The following is a 6,391-nucleotide window of genomic DNA, read 5'->3' as shown; positions in this document are numbered from 1 at the left end:
ACCCGGGACACACCCCCCCCCACTGGTGCCGACCCCGGGGCTGGGCTGAGCCCGTCAGCCACCCCAGCACCCTGGCACCACCGCCTGGGGTCCAGCACCCCGCTCCAGAGCCGGCACCGTGTCCCCTCGCAGGGTGCCCCCGGTTGCCGGCACCTCGTCCTTACAGCGCTGGCACACACGGGGCGGGGGGCGAGACCGCAGGGACAGACGGCGAGGGAAGGGCTTGAGGAGAACCGGGACGGACCGCGGTGGGCAGCGGCAGGGCTGGGTCAGGCGAGCGCGGACCCGCCGTCGGCAACTGCTCACACACGACCCACACCTCGTTAGACCCTCTCCTCCCTGGTCGCCCCTTGCCCTAAACTTTCCTCAACAAGTTCTGCAGAGTCCCACAGCCCCCCCTCGAACCTCCCAACTCCTCCTGTTCCTCTTGTTGGCCCCTTCTCAGCCGTTACAAAGCCCAGGGTGTCCCTCTCCAAAGCTGCGCCTGGAGTTTCTTAATGGCCCGTCAGTCTGTGGCTGAAGACTTCTGGTCTTTGCCGTTGCCTCCATTATCCCTTTTCTATATCAGACTTGTGTCTCTGTGTGGTTTTCTTTCTCTCTTCCCCTTTATTATCAATCACCTTTGCATTGAAAGGGTCCTTGACTGGATTACCTTAATGAAGCAGATGCTTTCTCCTTCCACATACATTGGGTACAAGGCACTGGGTACAAGGATCATTAACTGGACCACTTAGGAGAAAGTTACAGGATCCCTTACAAGGTAATGTCACTTATTTCTCTTTTCCAACGTACAGCTACATATTCTCACTTTGTTAATATTAGCTTGATAATGAATAACTGACAGTGGTGGTGTTTTGTATGATGCTGCTCTCTCAAACCTGCATTGCATTATATGCATGCAAACACAAGTCTACTATAAAATTTTCCGTTGTGAACACCACCAGCTAAAAATCATTAGCGGTGCCGCTGGCAGCATGTGCAATCTGATCTTAGCCAGGACTCCTAGCAAGGGCTTTCTGTACCTGGGCTGAAATAATTTTCCTCACTGTGCAACTGGAAGAACTAGGAGGGCTGTAAATATCACTTGCACACAAATGCAGACATATCAAATGCCACAGCAGGATTTTAAAGAATTGGTTGTCATTTTTGAAATAATGTCCTTCTCTTGCATGGAAGGTGGGCTCTGTGAAATATTTGGGATTTGGGGAACTGAGCCAAACTTAGACAGAAGGATTAGGAGCAGAAGGGACTGGATAGAAGAGTGAACTGAAAGGGCTGGGACAGGATAGAAGGTGGGAACAGGAGGATGGGACATGGGCAGGAGCCAAGGCACAGGTTGTCAGAATAAACATCTGGGACCAGCTCAGGGACTGTAGGATAGAAATAAATTAAGGGATGGAAACTGAATGGCAGAGTGCAGGAGCAAAAGGGGTTGAACAGAACCAAAAGCGGACAAAATCCAGCTGAAGGGTGGACAGACATCTCAAAAAAATTGTGTCTGACACTGCAGAATCTGAAGCTGGACATAGTGTTTGTACTTCTCAGTAATTCTAAGCTGCCTAGCAAATAGTTGTGAAACCCTCCATCTTTTTTCTGTTGGTGGGTCTGCATACTGTTGTTATCTTCTGTCCCCACTCATTCATTTCCTACACACCATAGAGTTGTGTTGTGAGCCTAAAGATTGCGACCGTCTGGCAGGCCAGCATGTTTTTCATCCTGTGACAAACAGAGCCCTGGAGTCCCTGAAATACCTCTAAGGGGTCTCTCTGTGAAGGGCATCTAAGAAAAAAAAAGGTTTACATGGAAAATACTTAAGGGATTTGGAAATAGAGGTTTAAAAGACATTTTAAAGTCACCATCTGTAGGATAAAAGTTTGGGGAATTTATTTTCAGTTTTAGATTTTTAAAAGTGCAAGACAAACACAGCATTAAAGACACTTCATGTTTGCATGAAGCTAGGAAATGCTTGTATGAAAGTTTCTGGTACAACCTGATTTCCCTTCCCCTTCTCCCTTTATTCCAGTGTTGTGGCAATTTTTATTTACATGATGGTATATTTTTGCTAGTACAAGAACGTGTCCTCATTCAAGGCACAGAAAAGGTAGTGCTCCAGAAATAGTCCTGGGTGATACAGTGAATGAGACTGTCATCTTCAGCTTATCATGGAAGTGTAATTCTTCCTCCATCAGCTAACGATGGGACAAGCATCCTATTCAAAGCATTGCGTAGAGATAGCCTTTGGAGTATTTTGTAAATGTGAAAGCATTGGAACCTCTGCACTGCTTTGTTATGAAATTACAGCTGTGATCTTAACGGTACAGGGAGGCAGTTCATTCAAGTGTGCATGTGTCAATACGTGTGTGTGTGCACACAGGTGAATTCATCGTGCTGGGGGTGATGTTGTATCTCTATAATAACATCTCCACTGAGTTTGCTGGCTTTTCTTCAAATGTGTAACTAATGGGGAGAGGAGGGAACTTTATATCGAAGAATGAAAGGAGTCAGCAGCTCAGAGAACTAGGATGGATGCTTTCCTATCAGAAAATAGTCAGGGTTGCTTCTATCTTGGGAAAACTGGGAAGTCTTATCACTGCCCATTGTAGCAACGGTGGAAACTGCAGTGTGATGGATACATGGGTATTGCTAGATGCCCAAACCCTATTCACCCTGTTGCCACCTGATGCTTTGAGATCTGCAGTTACACAAATTGAGACTTCTTCATATATTTTCTTCCCTCTTACTGTGTTACATTAATACGAAAGCCAATGTTTCATTTCCCGTCTTCAGTGAAGTCACTCCTCTTTCCTAGCATAAGAGTGTCTAGCATTCTGCCAGATGAAGAGAGTAATGGTTCAGACCCGCACCTTCACTCAGACTAGGATAAAGAGGCTGAAGGCACTAAAGAATTTGGCCATTAGCATTTGATGCCATATCAGTTTGCTGCTCTGATGACTGCAAGGATGTTAATAAACAGATAGGTTTGTTCCTGGTTTCTGGTAAGAGAACAAAACAGGAGAACTCCTGTTTCTGAGCGGTATGGCTAACAGCTTCAGGGCATAAGCTAATTCTGCTTTCCTCTCCTGTTTGGCAGTCTCATTTATAGATTTATGACTCTGAGTAAGTAGGGAGGTATGAAGTTGGCTGTAATTGGTACTGTGCATAAATGTAAATGACCATTTCAAATGTGGATGCTCTGCCAGCTATTACATTACTTTTTTTTTTTTTTAATTTCCCTGGCTATTGCTCTTTTTAGACCATTGGGATTTGTTTTACATGTGGAATATTTCGGCTCCTGGGAGATGAATTCTACCTCAGGGCCTCAAGCCTGTGGGAGGTTATGTTGTACCTCCTAGGCTGCATGTTAAGGTGTTGAAGCAAGATTTCAGAGGTCCATAGCTCACTGAAGTTACAGCAGGTATGAAGGACTGTTTGGTTTTCTTCTGGTCTCTTCATCTGCTATAGATGAGTATTACAAGAGGTCACATGAGTGAAGCATGGCGAGCTGTTCTCCTGGTTGCCCAGTGTCCCCTTCTAGTGAGCCACGCAGTCAGCCACCATCTTCCGTGCTTACTGGGCAGGGTCCAGTCCCAACAGGATTTTTGGAAAAGGGACATGAAAAGTATACTGACTTTGATACTGGCTGGCAAGTAAGTGAAAAAACTAGTAGGGTGAGAGGGAGGAGGTGCTCCGTAACTGGGAAAAGTACCTGAATGTAGGAAGCAGGAGACAGGAGTAGCACAGGAGCCACGGAGGAGAGAATTGGAAAGTTCAGGAGAAGATGGGGTGACTGGGAAACCCAGAAAGGAAGAAAGTGGATAAGAAGTCCTGCATGCGCTAGATGCAGATCTAGATACCCACTTGGGGTACCTTACTTTTGGAGTGCTTACCTTAAGGGACTCCGAGATTGGCTTTCCTGAGAAAATGCTACATACCCATAATTTTGCGGCAGCTGCAGTGCTGAGCGCATCAAATCCAGTGAAAGGGAGCTAAAGGGAGTCCAAAGGGTGGTAGCGTTACCCAGTATACTGACCCACATTCAGGGGGTGCATAAGACATCCAAGGAACTGTTTGGCTTATTGAAGCTGAACTGCTGCGCCGCAGATTGAGAGGTGGCTGTAAGGGCCAGGCTTGGGGGGGGGCAATGTCCCTCCAGCTTCTGGAGTAGGATGAGAGCCCAGAATCAGAATGTCCTGCTGCGCTAGAGTCAGCAACAATTTTTCCCATGTATTTATGAAGGGTATTTGTGTACCACGGCATTAGTGACCGATATAGCCTGGGGGAGGATGTGGTCATCCTAAAATCTTGAACCATAGCAACACACCATACCTGAGCTTGGAGATGTGAACACAGCCACTACCTCAAAGAGAAGCTTAGTGGCACCTTTAGGTGGGGCACTGGTTTGGTGGTGTTGGCTTCAGATCTAGCAGCCAAATCACTCTGCAGAGAGCGTTATGGTACTGCTGTGTGGTTTTCTGGAGTGCTGCTTCGGGGTTTGCCTCTTGCCCCTCCCCGACATCTTTGGGTCTCCCTTACTGTTCTTCTCCAGCTTTGCAAATTGTGCACCATTGCAAGATGCTGGCCCAGCAAGATCTGCACGGAGGCTGAATGGTGGCAGCTGGCATCGCCTCTTAATATAGAAGTGAGGGGTGCGGCTGCACAGGCAGTGTGGTGCAGATCAGTTTGGGAACAGGCTGTGTGCTAAAAAGAGTTTAGTTGCACATTGCAAAGGCTTATGGGTTTAATACCGAGTCTGAGGTGCAGCGTAAATACACAGAGGGAAATACAGTGACTTCTTAAGGGCTTTCAGGAGCGAGAACCGGGAGGTATAGAGCAGCCTTGTTGCCTGCTCAGAGCTGGACTGTGGTAGGAGGTGAGCGGAGCTGGTAGACGTGGCTGGATGGGACTGCAGCTAGCGTGGAGGCACCTCAGCTGTCTGTAACACTGCTAGCTCAGGTAACGTGAAGACCAGAGCTGTGGCAGCATGAAATGTCTGCGTGGGCTGGAAAATCGTCCTGCAAACCGTTGTGGAGCTCCACGCTGTCTCTGCTATGCTGCTTGAAGCTTGCTCGTTTAAACCCAGCACAGGATGAGCTCAATCACAGCAGTGATTGCAATGTAGACATGCCCTGTCTCCTCTTGCAAACCTCAGGAGCTTTTCTGTCCCTCCCAAAAGCTGTTTTTAAAGGGTTTCTCAATAGTTAACCATATGAATGAATACATCATAATTATGATTCAAATAATCCTGTGAATGAATAATTCATTGTAATAGCTGAAAAAAAGAATCTCAGCAAGAAGCATTTTACTATTACAAAGGTAAACATTGATTCATTTTTTTAAAAGAAAAGGTATATTCTCCAGCAAAGCATTTTTCATCTGGTTGCCATACCCTAATTACGTATAATATGAAAGAAAAACATGCTTCCTTGTGCAACAGCCATCTTCATATAAATGAAAAAAAATATGCTTCCTTTTGCAACAGCCATCTTCAATGCTAATGAGTGAGAAAGGAAAAAGGATTAAGCGATATTTAAATCACATTCACCTCCTTCCTGAGGACAGAGCCGAACAAGGCAGCCATAGTCAGCCGGTCTAAATGTCCAGAGCCTGAAGTAACTGAATATTGCCAACTAGTTAGAGAGGAATTGGGAGGAGGGGTAAAGAGGGGAATGTTTTCTTCTAGATCTGTGCTGCTAAGAGATAGCGTAGGCTAAGCATGTGGCTCGCAGCCAGCAAAGGCAGCAGATACTACGATGATAAAAGCCTGGTTAATAATATTTAGCGCTGACAAAGGGCTTTCAAGGGAAAGACAGACTTTTGTCCTGGGAAGGACGGAAGCAGCCTCACCTGTTAGCCCCAATTTCGGAGGGAGAAAGTACACTGTCGTGAGTTTCTCTATGCTTTCAGATGCCAAGCGTGACAGGGATGGAGGAAGCCACAGGTTTCTAAAGCCAAAAGAGCTGGCGGTCCGACTGCCTGCCAAACGCCGTTTTGGCTCCCAGGGAGACTGAGCGCTGCCTGTGCGGTGGGAAACAGAAGAATGAGCAAGCTCACCTGTTTGGTACCCGGGAGAAGGGGCAAACTCCATCCACCCCAACCGAGAGGAGAGAAGCTGTATTCACCCGTGTCTTTCTTTCCCCAGCTGCACTGTTCACCGGGTGACAGGTTGTCTCCACCTGGGGACGGTCCGATGCCACTGTTGCGCTTTGCAGCATGGCAATGACTTTTCAAAAGGGAGGCCGGCGAGCCGCGGGCAACCGTGGCTCAAGGTCAACCGCAGCCTGCGGTCAAACGCCGCCGAGCTCTCCCGGGTCCCACGGCCGAGCTCTCCGGGGTCCCACGGCCGAGCTCGGAGCCCGGGGTATTTGCCAGTCCCCGTCAGGGTTTTTGACTG

The 6,391-nt window shown here is 47.6% G+C and overlaps 1 protein-coding gene across 1 annotated transcript in view; it reads left to right on the top strand.

The window, feature by feature from the left end:
- KCNA6 (potassium voltage-gated channel, shaker-related subfamily, member 6) overlaps nt 1-6,391 on the top strand; it is a 10,036-nt gene that overhangs the window by 1,276 nt on the left and 2,369 nt on the right. The window lies entirely within an intron of this gene.

This window comes from Haliaeetus leucocephalus, unplaced genomic scaffold (genome assembly GCF_000737465.1).
Source record: "Haliaeetus leucocephalus isolate CR32 unplaced genomic scaffold, Haliaeetus_leucocephalus-4.0 Scaffold473, whole genome shotgun sequence".
Taxonomy (NCBI): domain Eukaryota; kingdom Metazoa; phylum Chordata; class Aves; order Accipitriformes; family Accipitridae; genus Haliaeetus; species Haliaeetus leucocephalus.
Note: the sequence above shows the minus strand (reverse complement) of the source record. Positions and strands in the feature narration are given on the sequence as shown.